The sequence below is a fragment of the Phyllobates terribilis genome, unplaced genomic scaffold (genome assembly GCF_046119375.1).
Source record: "Phyllobates terribilis strain yellow unplaced genomic scaffold, ASM4611937v1 Scaffold_10__3_contigs__length_209671492, whole genome shotgun sequence".
Classification (NCBI taxonomy): domain Eukaryota; kingdom Metazoa; phylum Chordata; class Amphibia; order Anura; family Dendrobatidae; genus Phyllobates; species Phyllobates terribilis.
Genome location: NW_027362770.1, coordinates 196,507,040 through 196,524,971, shown reverse-complemented (window position 1 = coordinate 196,524,971; position 17,932 = coordinate 196,507,040). Strand labels below are relative to the sequence as shown.

The 17,932-nt window shown below is 43.5% G+C and overlaps 1 protein-coding gene across 1 annotated transcript in view; it reads right to left on the bottom strand.

Annotated features, from left to right (window-relative positions):
* Positions 1-15,863, bottom strand: part of SVOPL (SVOP like) — a 30,832-nt gene extending 14,969 nt beyond the window's left edge. The window contains exon 1 of the mRNA XM_073650506.1: positions 15,729-15,863. The gene's annotated coding sequence lies outside the window, so the exon portion shown is untranslated. The remainder of the gene's footprint in view (positions 1-15,728) is intronic.
* Between the last annotated feature and the right edge of the window lie 2,069 nt (positions 15,864-17,932).

Below are 17,932 nucleotides of genomic sequence, written 5' to 3'. Positions count from 1 at the left end.
TACAAGAATATAACTACTATAATACTGCCCCCTATGTACAAGAATATAACTACTATAATACTGCTCCTATATACAAGAATATAAATACTATAATACTGCTCCTATGTACAAGAATATAACTACTATAATACTGCCCCTATGTACAAGAATATAACTACTATAATACTGCTCCTATGTACAAGAATATAACTACTATAATACTGCCTCCTACGTACAAGAATATAACTACTATAATACTGCCCATATGTACAAGAATATAACTACTATAATTCTGCCCCTATGTACAGGAATATAACTACTATAATACTGCCCCCTATGTACAAGAATATAACTACTATAATACTGCCCCCTATGTACAGGAATATAACTACTATAATACTGCTCTTATGTACAAGAATATAACTACTATAATACTGCCCCTATGTACAATAATATAACTACTATAATACTGCCCCTATGTACAAGAATATAACTACTATAATACTGCTCCTATGTACAAGAATATAACTGCTATAATACTGCCCCCTATTTACAAGAATATAACTACTATAATACTGCCCGTATGTACAAGAATATAACTACTATAATACTGCCCCCTATTTACAAGAATATAACTACTATAATACTGCCCCTATGTACAAGAATATAACTACTATAATACTGCTCCTATGTACAAGAATATAACTACTATAATACTGCCCCCTATGTACAAGAATATAACTACTATAATACTGCCCCCTATGTACAGGAATATAACTACTATAATACTGCTCTTATGTACAAGAATATAACTACTATAATACTGCCCCTATGTACAATAATATAACTACTATAATACTGCCCCTATGTACAAGAATATAACTACTATAATACTGCTCCTATGTACAAGAATATAACTGCTATAATACTGCCCCCTATTTACAAGAATATAACTACTATAATACTGCCCCTATGTACAAGAATATAACTACTATAATACTGCCCCCTATGTACAAGAATATAACTACTATAATACTGCTCCTATGTACAAGAATATAACTACTATAATACTGCTCCTATGTACAAGAATATAACTACTATAATACTGCCCCCTATGTACAAGTATATAACTACTATAATACTGCCCCCTATGTACAAGAATATAACTACTATAATACTGCCCCCTATGTACAAGAATATAACTACTATAATACTGCCTCCTATGTACAAGAATATAACTACTATAATACTGCCCCTATTTACAAGAATATAACTACTATAATACTGCCCCTATGTACAGGAATATAATTACTATAATACTGCCCCCTATATACAAGAATATAACTACTATAATACTGCCCCCTATGTACAGGAATATAACTACTATAATACTGCTCTTATGTACAAGAATATAACTACTATAATACTGCTCCTATGTACAAGAATATAACTACTATAATACTGCTCTTATGTAAAAGAATATAACTACTATAATACTGCCTCCTATGTACAAGAATATAACTACTATAATACTGCCCCCTATGTAAAAGAATATAACTACTATAATACTGCTCCTATGTACAAGAATATAACTACTATAATACTGCTCTTATGTACAAGAATATAACTACTATAATACTGCCTCCTATGTACAAGAATATAACTACTATAATAGTGCCCCTATGTACAAGAATATAACTACTATAATACTACCTCCTATGCACAAGAATATAACTACTATAATACTGCCCCCTATGTAAAAGAATATAACTACTATAATACTACTCCTATGTACAAGAATATAACTACTATAATACTGCCCCTATGTACAAGAATATAACTACTATAATACTGCCCCCTATGTACAAGAATTTAACTACTATAATACTGCCCCTATGTACAAGAATATAACTACTATAATACTGCCCCCTATGTACAAGAATATAACTACTATAATACTGCTCCTATATACAAGAATATAAATACTATAATACTGCTCCTATGTACAAGAATATAACTACTATAATACTGCCCCTATGTACAAGAATATAACTACTATAATACTGCTCCTATGTACAAGAATATAACTACTATAATACTGCCTCCTATGTACAAGAATATAACTACTATAATACTGCCCCTATGTACAAGAATATAACTACTATAATACTGCCCCTATGTACAGGAATATAACTACTATAATACTGCCCCCTATGTACAAGAATATAACTACTATAATACTGCCCCCTATGTACAGGAATATAACTACTATAATACTGCTCTTATGTACAAGAATATAACTACTATAATACTGCTCCTATGTACAAGAATATAACTACTATAATACTGCCTCCTATGCACAAGAATATAACTACTATAATACTGCCCCCTATGTAAAAGAATATAACTACTATAATACTACTCCTATGTACAAGAATATAACTACTATAATACTGCCCCTATGTACAAGAATATAACTACTATAATACTGCCCCTATGTACAAGAATATAACTACTATAATACTGCCCCCTATGTACAAGAATATAACTACTATAATACTGCTCCTATATACAAGAATATAAATACTATAATACTGCCCCTATGTACAAGAATATAACTACTATAATACTGCCCCTTTGTACAGGAATATAACTACTATAATACTGCCCCCTATGTACAAGAATATAACTACTATAATACTGCCCCCTATGTACAGGATTATAACTACTATAATACTGCTCTTATGTACAAGAATATAACTACTATAATACTGCTCCTATGTACAAGAATATAACTACTATAATACTGCCTCCTATGTACAAGAATATAACTACTATAATACTGCCCCCTATGTACAAGAATATAACTACTATAATACTGCCCTCTATGTACAAGAATATAACTACTATAATACTGCCCCCTAATGTACAAGAATATAACTACTATAATACTGCCCCTATGTACAAGATTATAACTACTATAGTACTGCTCCCTATGTACAAGAATATAACTACTATAATACTGCCCCTATGTACAAGAATATAACTACTATAATACTGCCCCCTATGTACAAGAATATAACTACTATAATACTGACCCTATGTACAAGAATATAACTACTATAGTACTGCTCCCTATGTACAAGAATATAACTACTATAGTACTCCCTCCTATGTATAAGAATATAACTACTATAATACTGCCCCTATGTACAAGAATATAACTACTATAGTACTGCTCCCTAAGTACAAGAATATAACTACTATAATACTGCCCCTATGTACAAGAATATAACTACTATAGTACTGCTCCCTATGTACAAGAATATAACTACTATAATACTGCCCCTATGTACAAGAATATAACTACTATAATACTGCCCCCTATGTACAAGAATGTAACTACTATAATACTGCCCCTATGTACAAGAATATAACTACTATAGTACTGCTCCCTATGTACAAGAATATAACTACTATAATACTGCCTCCTATGTACAAGAATATAACTAGTATAATACTGCCCCCTATGTAAAAGAATATAACTACTATAATACTACTCCTATGTACAAGAATATAACTACTATAATAGTGCCCCTATGTACAAGAATATAACTACTATAATACTGCCCCTATGTACAAGAATATAACTACTATAATACAGCCCCCTATGTACAAGAATATAACTACTATAATACTGCCCCTATGTACAAGAATATAACTACTATAATACTGCCCCCTATGTACAAGAATATAACTACTATAATACTGCCCCTATGTGCAAGAATATAACTACTATAATACTGCCTCCTATGTACAAGAATATAACTAATATAATACTGCCCCTATGTACAAGAATATAACTACTATAATACTGCCCCTATGTACAGGAATATAACTACTATAATACTGCCCCCTATGTACAAGAATATAACTACTATAATACTGCCCCTTATGTACAGGAATCTAACTACTATAATACTGCTCTTATGTACAAGAATATAACTACTATAATACTGCTCCTATGTACAAGAATATAACTGCTATAATACTGCCTCCTATGTACAAGAATATAACTACTATAATACTGCCCCTATGTACAAGAATATAACTACTATAATACTGCTCCTATGTACAAGAATATAACTACTATAATACTGCTCCTATGTACAAGAATATAACTACTATAATACTGCCCCTATGTACAAGAATATAACTACTATAGTACTGCTCCCTATGTACAAGAATATAACTACTATAGTACTGCTCCCTATGTACAAGAATATAACTACTATAATACTGCTCTTATGTACAAGAATATAACTACTATAATACTGCTCCTATGTACAAGAATATAACTACTATAATACTGCCTCCTATGTACAAGAATATAACTACTATAATACTGTCCCCTATGTACAAGAATATAACTACTATAATACTGTCCCCTATGTACAAGAATATAACTACTATAGTACTGCTCCCTATGTACAAGAATATAACTACTATAATACTGCTCCCTATGTACAAGAATATAACTACTATAATACTGACCCTATGTACAAGAATATAACTACTATAATACTGCTCCTATGTATAAGAATATACCTACTATAATACTGCCCCCTATGTACAGGAATATAACTACTATAATACTGCCCCCTATGTACAAGAATATAACTACTATAATACTGCCCCCTATGTACAAGAATATAACTACTATAATACTGCCCCCTATGTACAGGAATATAACTACTATAATACTGCCCCCTATGTACAAGAATATAACTACTATAATACTGCCCCCTATGTACAGGAATATAACTACTATAATACTGCCCCCTATGTACAAGAATATAACTACTATAATACTGCCCCCTATGTACAAGAATATAACTACTATAATACTGCCCCCTATGTACAGGAATATAACTACTATAATACTGCCCCCTATGTACAAGAATATAACTACTATAATACTGCCCCCTATGTACAGGAATATAACTACTATAATACTGCTCCCTATGTACAAGAATATAACTACTATAATACTGTCCCCTATGTACAAGAATATAACTACTATAATACTGTCCCCTATGTACAAGAATATAACTACTATAGTACTGCTCCCTATGTACAAGATTATAACTACTATAATACTGCTCCTATGTACAAGAATATAACTACTATAATACTGCCCCTATGTACAAGAATATAACTACTATAGTACTGCTCCCTATGTACAAGAATATAACTACTATAATACTGCCCCTATGTACAAGAATATAACTACTATAATACTGCCCCCTATGTACAAGAATATAACTACTATAATACTGCTCCTATGTACAAGAATATAACTACTATAATACTACTCCTATGTACAAGAATATAACTACTGTAGTGCCGGCGTCCCTGCCCTCTGCTAGGCAGGGACGCTGCTCCCCTCACCGCTCTGCTCCGTGCCCGGCTTCCTCCCCCCGCTCTGCTGTCAGCGCGCGCTCCGTCCCGGCGTCCTCCTCCTGCTCTGCTCTCAGCGCGCGCTCCTTCCCGGCCCCTGTGCTTAGGGCGCGCGCGCGCGCGCTCCCCTCCTCTTAAAGGGGCCGCGCGCGCGCCGCCCTAAAGAGTCCCCGGCCAATGGCCGGAGGACTTCATCATATTTAAGGCACCTCCTCCAAAATGGAGGTGCCCGAGCAATGTTGTTTGCACCTGTGTCTCACCTGTGCTTCAGCCCTCAGGTCCCGTTGCCAGTTACCTGCCAGTTACCTGCCTGATTCCTGCCTGAATACTTGTTACCTGTCTGCCAGTCTGAGGTCCGACGGTCTGCCTTACTACTCCTGTCAGTCTGTCTAAAGGACCAGCCTGCCCGCTCACCTGGGAGCGCATATCAGCTACCTGCCTGCTTGCCTGAGGTCCGACGGTCTGCCTTACTACTCCGGTCAGTCTGTCTATGGACCAGCTTGCCCGCTCACCTGGGAGCGCATCTCCGTTACCTGCCTGCTTGCCAGCCCGGAGGCTCCGTTGTCACGTGCTGTGACCACCAGCTATCTCAGAGACTCTTGCCCGCTCACCTGGGAGCGCATCTCCGTTACCTGCCTGCTTGCCAGCCCGGAGGTCCCGTTGTCACGTGCGGTGACCACCAGCTATTCCAGAGACTCTTGCCCGCTCACCTGGGAGCGCTTCTCCGTTACCTACCTGCCTGCCAGCCCGGAGGTTCCGCCGTCACGTGCCGTGACCACCTGCTATTCCAGAGACTCTCGCTTGCTCACCTGGGAGCACACATCTACCATCTGCCTGCTAGCCTACCCGGAGGCTCTGCCATCACAGGTCGTACCTACCCCTTACCCAGAGACTGCCCTGATCACTTGCCGTAACTCCCTGTCCGTTCACCCAGAGACTGACACCCGCTCCCTTACAAGGGCCGCCCCCTTGTATAGTAGCTCAGAGGTTCCGCCTCCCGGACCCGTTACAGTTTGCTCGGGCCATGGAACCCGGTGGCACCCAAGCTCCCTCGCTCTCGGACCTCTGTCTTGAACTGTCCCGTCAGAGGTCCCAACAGGAGGCCATCCTGGGTCACCTGCGGAATGTTAATACTCGCCTGAACACTCTGTCTGATCCACCAACAACCTCCGCCAGTGCCATATCTTGCAATCCGGCAGCTCCGCTGCCCACTAATACTATGGTATCCTACCCCGGCTTTCTGCACCTCCTCGCTTCGGAGGCGACCCCGTCCAGGCTCGGGGCTTCTTAAATCAGTGCACCCTGCATTTTGAACTTTTGTCCTACCAGTTTAACTCCGACCGGGCCAAAATTGCCTTCATCATGTCCCATCTCACCGGGGAGGCCCTGGCCTGGCTGAATCCTCTATGGGAGAGAGGAGACCCCCTGGTGTCCAACTTGCCTGCTTTTCTCACGGCTTTCCGGAAAGTCTTCGACGAACCCGGACGGAAGACCTCATCTGCATCATCGTTGCTACGCCTCCGTCAGGGGAGTCTCACCGTGGGCCAATATGCCATACGGTTCCGTACCCTTGCCTCGGAGCTGGCCTGGGATAACGACGCTCTGGTTTCCGTCTTCTGGGAGGGTCTGTCCGGCCGTATTAAAGATGAACTTGCCGGTCGGGACATTCCTACCACTCTCGATGACTTAATAACTCTTGCCACCCGGATTGACCTACGGTTCCAGGAGCGTGCCAAAGAGGTCACCCGTGAGAGAAGGATTCCACGTTTAGCTCCTACTTTCCAGAAACCCGTCATTCCCTCCATCTCTCCCCAGGTACACTCTCCTGAGCCTATGCAGGTCGACCAGACCAAGATGGTCAAAACCCGTCAGGACTCACGCCGTGCCGAGGGGAGCTGCTTCTACTGTGGCAGTAAGGAGCACCGGATCCGTGCCTGCCCGGAGAGGTCGGGAAACGCCTGTGTCTAGGTTCGCTCAGAGAGGTCCACCTAGACAAGAATAAATCCTCTCCATCCCTGCTGTTGTCAGTTTCGATCATCTACGGGGAGAACCGTTATTTCGAACTAGCCCAACTTGACTCTGGAGCAGCCGGGAACCTTATTTCACAGTCCCTGGTTGAGAAATACCGCATCCCCACCAAACCTCTGGCTGTACCCTTGTCTGTCGCTGCCGTGGATGGGGGCCTCTTACCTCGCCCCATTCAACTCATCACCGAATCCATTACCCTGCAGGTGGGAATGCTGCATTCTGAAAGTATCTCCTTTCATGTTCTGCCTGGACTCTCTCACGCCCTCTTGCTAGGTTTGCCCTGGCTCCAGAGACATGCACCCGTGCTAGACTGGCAAACCGGAGAGGTCCTTCGCTGGGGACAAGACTGTCATAAAACCTGCCTGGTTCCCGTCCATCCCGTCCGTCCCTCTCCTACCCCAGCTAATCTACCTGGACTTCCGATTCCTTATTGGTCTTATGCAGATGTCTTTAATAAAAAGGAGGCAGAGACATTACCACCACATAGACCATACGACTGTCCCATCGATCTGCTACCCGGTACTACTCCTCCCCGTGGGCGTATCTATCCTTTATCCGCTGCTGAGACCCGGTCAATGTCCGAATATATTGAGGAGAATCTGGCCAGAGGATTCATCCGGAAATCTACCTCCCCGGCGGGAGCAGGCTTCTTTTTCGTCAAAAAGAAGGACGGCTCTCTCCGTCCCTGTATAGACTATAGAGGCCTAAACCTGATCACGGTGAAGAATAAGTACCCCCTTCCGCTCATTCCAGAATTATTTGATCGTCTGAGGGGGGCTAGGATCTTCACCAAACTGGACCTTCGTGGGGCGTACAACCTGGTTCGTATTCGTCAGGGGGATGAATGGAAGACGGCATTCAACACCCGGGACGGCCACTATGAATACCTGGTAATGCCCTTTGGTCTCTGTAACGCTCCTGCCGTCTTTCAAGAGTTGGTCAATGACATCTTCCGGGACCTTCTCTACTCCTGCGTAGTGGTGTACCTGGACGACATCTTGGTCTTCTCTCCGGATCTCCAGACTCACCGGAGGGACGTTCGTCAGGTCCTGCTCAGGCTAAGGCAGAACCATCTCTACGCTAAATTTGAGAAGTGCCTCTTTGAGCAGACCTCGCTTCCGTTTCTGGGCTACATTATCTCTCAGACCGGCCTACAAATGGATCCTGAGAAACTGTCTGCCATCGAGAAATGGCCCCGACCGGAGGGGTTGAAGGCCATTCAGCGATTCCTGGGCTTCGCCAACTACTACCGCCTCTTCATACCACACTTCTCTTCCCGGACGGCCCCAATTTCTGCGCTCACCCGTAAAGGTACTAATCCCAAAGAGTGGCCACCCGAAGCAGAGGAGGCCTTTCTTTCCCTTAAACAGGCCTTCTCTTCCGCCCCGGTGCTGCATCGCCCAGATGGCAACAAGCAGTTCTTCCTGGAAGTTGACGCCTCCTCCTCTGGAGCCGGAGCGGTACTTACTCAAAAATCATCTTCCGGGAGGATGGTAACTTGTGGCTTCTTCTCTAAACTCTTCTCCTCCTCTGAGCGCAACTATTCCATAGGAGACCGAGAGTTATTGGCCATCAAACTGGCATTGGAGGAGTGGCGTTACCTACTCGAGGGGGCTCTTCACCCGGTAATAATTTACACTGACCACAAGAACTTGGCTTACCTCCAGCATGCCCAGAGACTTAACCCGCGCCAAGCCCGGTGGTCCTTGTTTTTTGCTCGTTTTGATTTTGTCCTTCATTTTCGCCCGGCTGACAAAAACGTCAAGGCGGACGCCTTGTCTCGATCCTTTCTGGTGTCTGATCTCGAGGAGGATCCGAAACATATCATCGATCCCGCCAGAGTAATGCAGGTGGCTCCCGTGAGTCTAAATCGTCTTCCTCCTGGTAAGACGTTCGTACCAGTACCTGATCGGGAGAAGATCCTACACTGGGGTCATTCGTCTAAACTAGCTGGCCACGCCGGTCAGAAAAAGACCCTCCAGCTTATTACCCGGCACTACTGGTGGCCTAACCTGCACAAGGATGTAATAGACTTTGTTTCTGCCTGTGTGTCCTGCGCCCGCAACAAAGTTCCGAGACACCTGCCGGCCGGCCGCCTCCTACCTCTGCCAGTACCTGCTGCCCCCTGGCAGCATATAGCGATGGACTTCATTACTGATCTGCCCGTCTCTGCCGGTTGTACGGTCATTTGGGTGGTCGCTGACCGCTTCTCCAAGATGGCTCACTTCACTCCACTGCCAGGTCTTCCGTCTGCACCCGAGCTGGCTAAAGACTTTATCCGCCACATCTTCCGTCTTCATGGCCTGCCCCGTCACATCGTGTCGGATCGTGGGGTACAGTTCACTTCCCGTTTCTGGAGAGCCACTTGTAAATTGCTGGACGTCACCCTGGACTTCTCCTCCGCTTACCACCCACAGTCTAATGGTCAAGTGGAGCGGATCAATCAGAACCTGACCAGTTACCTTCGGCACTTCGTTAATGCCCACCATTCTGACTGGGTGGATCTCCTGCCATGGGCCGAATTCTCGTACAACAATCACGAGAGCGAGTCTTCCTCCAAATCCCCGTTTTTTGTAGTCTACGGTCAGCATCCTCGGATCCCGTTTCCCGTCTCCACCTCGGCGGACAATCCGGCTGCGGAATCTCTTGTTAACAAATTTTCCTCCATATGGGAGAGTACCCGGTCCGCACTCCTTCTGTCATCCGAGCGTATGAAAAGACACGCTGACAAAAAACGTCTGGACCCTCCTCAATTCCGCCCTGGGGATAAAGTCTGGCTCTCGTCCAAATATGTCCGGCTCAAGATCCCTTCCTATAACTTAGGGCCTCGGTTCATCGGCCCACTGGAGGTCATCAGTCAGATCAACCCGGTGGCCTATAAATTGAAACTCCCGGCCAACTTACGGATCCCTAACTCCTTCCATGTGTCTCTCCTCAAACCTGTGGTGCTTAACTTTTTTTCCAAGTCTACAGGTACGCCTCCTGCTCCGGTTTCTGCTGAGGACGAGTTTGAGGTAGAGAACATTCTTGCCACCAAAAGGGTAAGAGGAAAGACCTTTTTCCTGGTAGATTGGAAGGGGTTTGGTCCTGAGGAGAGAAAGTGGGAGCCCCGGGAGAACATCCATGCCCCTCTCATCCTAGCTAAATTTCTGTCTGGCCTAAAAAAGGGGGGGCCTAAAGGGGGGGGTACTGTAGTGCCGGCATCCCTGCCCTCTGCTAGGCAGGGACGCTGCTCCCCTCACCGCTCTGCTCCGTGCCCGGCTTCCTCCCCCCGCTCTGCTGTCAGCGCGCGCTCCGTCCCGGCGTCCTCCTCCTGCTCTGCTCTCAGCGCGCGCTCCTTCCCGGCCCCTGTGCTTAGGGCGCGCGCGCGCGCGCTCCCCTCCTCTTAAAGGGGCCGCGCGCGCCGCCCTAAAGAGTCCCCGGCCAATGGCCGGAGGACTTCATCATATTTAAGGCACCTCCTCCAAAATGGAGGTGCCCGAGCAATGTTGTTTGCACCTGTGTCTCACGTGTGCTTCAGCCCTCAGGTCCCGTTGCCAGTTTCCTGCCAGTTTCCTGCCAGTTACCTGCCAGTTACCTGCCTGATTCCTGCCTGAATACTTGTTACCTGTCTGCCAGTCTGAGGTCCGACGGTCTGCCTTACTACTCCTGTCAGTCTGTCTAAAGGACCAGCCTGCCCGCTCACCTGGGAGCGCATATCAGCTACCTGCCTGCTTGCCTGAGGTCCGACGGTCTGCCTTACTACTCCGGTCAGTCTGTCTATGGACCAGCTTGCCCGCTCACCTGGGAGCGCATCTCCGTTACCTGCCTGCTTGCCAGCCCGGAGGCTCCGTTGTCACGTGCTGTGACCACCAGCTATCTCAGAGACTCTTGCCCGCTCACCTGGGAGCGCATCTCCGTTACCTGCCTGCTTGCCAGCCCGGAGGTCCCGTTGTCACGTGCGGTGACCACCAGCTATTCCAGAGACTCTTGCCCGCTCACCTGGGAGCGCATCTCCGTTACCTGCCTGCTTGCCAGCCCGGAGGTCCCGTTGTCACGTGCGGGGACCACCAGCTATTCCAGAGACTCTTGCCCGCTCACCTGGGAGCGCTTCTCCGTTACCTACCTGCCTGCCAGCCCGGAGGTTCCGCCGTCACGTGCCGTGACCACCTGCTATTCCAGAGACTCTCGCTTGCTCACCTGGGAGCACACATCTACCATCTGCCTGCTAGCCTACCCGGAGGCTCTGCCATCACAGGTCGTACCTACCCCTTACCCAGAGACTGCCCTGATCACTTGCCGTAACTCCCTGTCCGTTCACCCAGAGACTGCCACCCGCTCCCTTACAAGGGCCGCCCCCTTGTATAGTAGCTCAGAGGTTCCGCCTCCCGGACCCGTTACAACTACTATAATATTGCCCCTATGTACAAGAATATAACTACTATAATACTGCCCCTATGTATAAGAATATAACTACTATAATACTGCCCCCTATGTACAAGAATATAACTACTATAATACTGCCCCTATGTACAAGAATATAACTACTATAATACTGCCCCCTATGTACAAGAATATAACTACTATAATACTGCTCCTATGTACAAGAATATAACTACTATAATACTGCTCCTATGTACAAGAATATAACTACTATAATACTGCCCCCTATGTACAAGAATATAACTACTATAATACTGTCCCCTATGTACAAGAATATAACTACTATAATACTGCCCCCTATGTACAAGAATATAACTACTATAATACTGCTCCTATGTACAAGAATATAACTACTATAATACTGCTCCTATGTACAAGAATATAACTACTATAATACTGCCCCCTATGTACAAGAATATAACTACTATAATACTGTCCCCTATGTACAAGAATATAACTACTATAATACTGCCCCCTATGTACAAGAATATAACTACTATAATACTGCCCCTATGTACAGGAATATAATTACTATAATACTGCCCCCTATGTACAAGAATATAACTACTATAATACTGCCCCCTATGTACAGGAATATAACTACTATAATACTGCCCCCTATGTAAAAGAATATAACTACTATAATACTGCACTTATGTACAAGAATATAACTACTACAATACTGCTCCTATGTACAAGAATATAACTACTATAATACTGCCTCCTATGTACAAGAATATAACTACTATAATACTGCCCCCTATGTAAAAGAATATAACTACTATAATACTACTCCTATGTACAAGAATATAACTACTATAATAGTGCCCCTATGTACAAGAATATAACTACTATAATACTACCTCCTATGCACAAGAATATAACTACTATAATACTGCCCCCTATGTAAAAGAATATAACTACTATAATACTACTCCTATGTACAAGAATATAACTACTATAATACTGCCCCTATGTACAAGAATATAACTACTATAATACTGCCCCTATGTACAAGAATATAACTACTATAATACTGCCCCTATGTACAAGAATATAACTACTATAATACTGCCCCCTATGTACAAGAATATAACTACTATAATACTGCTCCTATATACAAGAATATAAATACTATAATACTGCTCCTATGTACAAGAATATAACTACTATAATACTGCCCCTATGTACAAGAATATAACTACTATAATACTGCTCCTATGTACAAGAATATAACTACAATAATACTGCCTCCTATGTACAAGAATATAACTACTATAATACTGCCCCTATGTACAAGAATATAACTACTATAATACTGCCCCTATGTACAGGAATATAACTACTATAATACTGCCCCCTTTGTACAAGAATATAACTACTATAATACTGCCCCCTATGTACAGGAAAATAACTACTATAATACTGCTCTTATGTACAAGAATATAACTACTATAATACTGCTCCTATGTACAAGAATATAACTACTATAATACTGCCTCCTATGCACAAGAATATAACTACTATAATACTGCCCCCTATGTAAAAGAATATAACTACTATAATACTACTCCTATGTACAAGAATATAACTACTATAATACTGCCCCTATGTACAAGAATATAACTACTATAATACTGCCCCTATGTACAAGAATATAACTACTATAATACTGCCCCCTATGTACAAGAATATAACTACTATAATACTGCTCCTATATACAAGAATATAAATACTATAATACTGCCCCTATGTACAAGAATATAACTACTATAATACTGCCCCTATGTACAGGAATATAACTACTATAATACTGCCCCCTATGTACAAGAATATAACTACTATAATACTGCCCCCTATGTACAGGATTATAACTACTATAATACTGCTCTTATGTACAAGAATATAACTACTATAATACTGCTCCTATGTACAAGAATATAACTACTATAATACTGCCTCCTATGTACAAGAATATAACTACTATAATACTGCCCCCTATGTACAAGAATATAACTACTATAATACTGCTCTCTATGTACAAGAATATAACTACTATAATACTGCCCCCTATGTACAAGAATATAACTACTATAATACTGCCCCTATGTACAAGAATATAACTACTATAGTACTGCTCCCTATGTACAAGAATATAACTACTATAATACTGCCCCTATGTACAAGAATATAACTACTATAATACTGCCCCCTATGTACAAGAATATAACTACTATAATACTGCCCCTATGTACAAGAATATAACTACTATAGTACTGCTCCCTATGTACAAGAATATAACTACTATAGTACTGCCTCCTATGTATAAGAATATAACTACTATAATACTGCCCCTATGTACAAGAATATAACTACTATAGTACTGCTCCCTAAGTACAAGAATATAACTACTATAATACTGCCCCTATGTACAAGAATATAACTACTATAGTACTGCTCCCTATGTACAAGAATATAACTACTATAATACTGCCCCTATGTACAAGAATATAACTACTATAATACTGCCCCCTATGTACAAGAATGTAACTACTATAATACTGCCCCTATGTACAAGAATATAACTACTATAGTACTGCTCCCTATGTACAAGAATATAACTACTATAATACTGCCTCCTATGTACAAGAATATAACTAGTATAATACTGCCCCTATGTAAAAGAATATAACTACTATAATACTACTCCTATGTACAAGAATATAACTACTATAATACTGCCCCTATGTACAAGAATATAACTACTATAATACTGCCCCTATGTACAAGAATATAACTACTATAATACTGCCCCCTATGTACAAGAATATAACTACTATAATACTGCCCCTATGTACAAGAATATAACTACTATAATACTGCCCCCTATGTACAAGAATATAACTACTATAATACTGCTCCTATATACAAGAATATAAATACTATAATACCGCTCCTATGTACAAGAATATAACTACTATAATACTGCCCCTATGTGCAAGAATATAACTACTATAATACTGCCTCCTATGTACAAGAATATAACTAATATAATACTGCCCCTATGTACAAGAATATAACTACTATAATACTGCCCCTATGTACAGGAATATAACTACTATAATACTGCCCCCTATGTACAAGAATATAACTACTATAATACTGCCCCTATGTACAAGAATATAACTACTATAATACTGCCCCTTATGTACAGGAATATAACTACTATAATACTGCTCTTATGTACAAGAATATAACTACTATAATACTGCTCCTATGTACAAGAATATAACTGCTATAATACTGCCTCCTATGTACAAGAATATAACTACTATAATACTGCCCCTATGTACAGGAATATAACTACTATAATACTGCCCCCTATGTACAAGAATATAACTACTATAATACTGCCCCTATGTACAAGAATATAACTACTATAATAATGCTCCTATGTACAAGAATATAACTACTATAATACTGCTCCTATGTACAAGAATATAACTACTATAATACTGCTCCCTATGTGCAAGAATATAACTACTATAATACTGCCCCCTATGTACAAGAATATAACTAGTATAATACTGCCCCTATGTACAAGAATATAACTACTATAGTACTGCTCCCTATGTACAAGAATATAACTACTATAATACTGCCCCCTATGTACAAGAATATAACTACTATAATACTGCCCCCTATGTACAAGAATATAACTAGTATAATACTGCCCCTATGTACAAGAATATAACTACTATAGTACTGCTCCCTATGTACAAGAATATAACTACTATAATACTGCTCCTATGTACAAGAATATAACTACTGTAATATACCTGGCGGCGTCCTTGCATGGTGGTCCATCTCCCACTGTGCAAGAGCGCGCACTTGATCTCCAGTCCAGAATGTCTCTCTGGCTTCCCTCCTTGCTGTCTGTTTGTCTGTTTTGGCTGCATAGGGCGACGCCCGCTGAACTTCCTGTTTCTTGTACCTGCTGCGGACACGCCCCTGTTGCACCTTCAGCCTATTGCTGTCCATCTTTGGGTATTTATACCACCTTCTTCCTCAAGATGGCGCCTGAGCATTGTGTCCTGTCAGTCGGCTTTTTGTCTCTGACATGCCAGGTCCTATCCTGTTCTCCTGCCTGTTTTCCAGTTCTGTGTCTGTACTGTGGTCTGTTCTTGTGAACACGCTTCTTGCCTGTTCTTTCGCCTTCTAGGGGCCGTATTCCTAGATCTGCCTGTCTGTGCCTTGCGGTATCTGTTCCCGTCTGAACAGAGTCCTGTTTGTGTCTCTGCCTTGCGGTATCTGTTCCCGTCTGAACAGAGTCCTGTTTGTGTCCCTGCCTTGCGGTATCAGTTCCCGTGTCTGAACTGAGTCCTGTCTATTTCTGCTGTCTTGCAGTATCAGTTCCCGTGTCTGAACTGAGTCCTGTCTATGTCTCCTGCCTTGCGGTATCAGTTCCCGTGTCTGAACTGAGTCCTGTCTGTGTACTCTTGCCTGCTGCCTTTCCTGGAGGCTGTATTTCCAGGCCTGTCTGAACACGCTCCTAGCCTGTTCCTCCCGCCTTCTAGGGGCCGATTACCTAGATCCGTTCCTGTATCTTGTCTGTCCTGTCTGAACACGCTCCTTGCCTGTTCGTCCCGCCTCTCTGGGGGCCGTATTCCCAGACCCGCTCCTGTATCCCGCTGCAGTGTCGGTCTCTTCCGTACACTCAGTTCCAGTCTGAACTCTCTCCTATCCTTTACCTGTTTTGCCTCTATGTCCGTTCCTTTCCTTTTTCTGCAGAGTCTGAACTCGTACCTAACTCCTGCTTGTTGTCTCTGTACTCCCGTTTGTGAGTTTGTGGTCCCCTCGCTACTTCACTGCAAATACCCTGTGGGTATCTGGCTCTGCCTTTCCCTTCCTGTCTGTTCCGTGTGAACAGAGCCCTGTCCGTCCTGCTCTGACTCCTTGCTCACTGCTCCGGCAGCCTTGCTCCGCTCTGACCCTTTTGCTCACTGCTCCGGCAGCCTTGCTCCGCTCTTACCCTTTTGCTCACTGCTCCGGCAGTCCTGTCCTGCCCTGCTTCTGCCCGCTGCTCCGGCAGTCCTGTCCTGCCCTGCTTCTGCCCGCTGCTCCGGCAGTCCTGTCCTGCCCTGCTTCTGCCCGCTGCTCCGGCAGTCCTGTCCTGCCCTGCTTCTGCCCGCTGCTCCGGCAGTCCTGTCCTGCCCTGCTTCTGCCCGCTGCTCCGGCAGTCCTGTCCTGCCCTGCTTGTGCTCGCTGCTCCTGCAGCCCCGTCCTGCTCTGTTCTTGCCCACCGCTTCGGGCGTTCCCTCTCTGCTGTGGTTGTCTACCGCATCTGCGGTTCTGTGACCCAGTCTGTACTGGGTCTTAACCTTTCTGTGCTCCAGCCCGTCCTTTCGGCCAGTACCTCCCTGCCTGCATACTCGCCTGTATCCACCCATCTGCATACCTGCCGTGTTTGCTTACATCCACCAGTCTGTGCCAGCCTAACCTGCCTGTTCCAGTAATCCCAGTGTGGGTCAACCCCCGTGTCCGGAGTTTGACCTGGAGTAGCACCTGGTCCCTCTGCCCGGTTTCTCCCTGGTGCACTGGCGTCGTATGCCGTCGTGCCACCTTGGTCGGATCGGCCAGATACTTAGTCACGCCCCTCCAGGCACTCTCCGGTCCATGGTCCAGTGGAACCACAACACCCGCACACGCCAGTCAGTCCGGGCGTGTGCATAACAGCATGGTCAGGCCATGGTTCCCGTTGAGCCCCACGGCCTTCGCTCTCTGAGAAGTTTTCCAGCGAATACATGCATTAAAAATAAATAAATAAAATTTATTTTTTTTCTCAGCTGAGTTCCAGGCGAATTACGCACCCGTCCAGATGGATCTATCTGCTCTCGTTCCTGCGGATCCGCTACGTTACTATGGGGATCCAAGACAAAGTCGTGCATTTGTGGAGCAATGCATGCTACACTTCAAGTTCTACCCTCTATGTTTTCCCACCGATCGGGTTAAGGTGGCATTCATTATGTCTTACCTGGCGGGT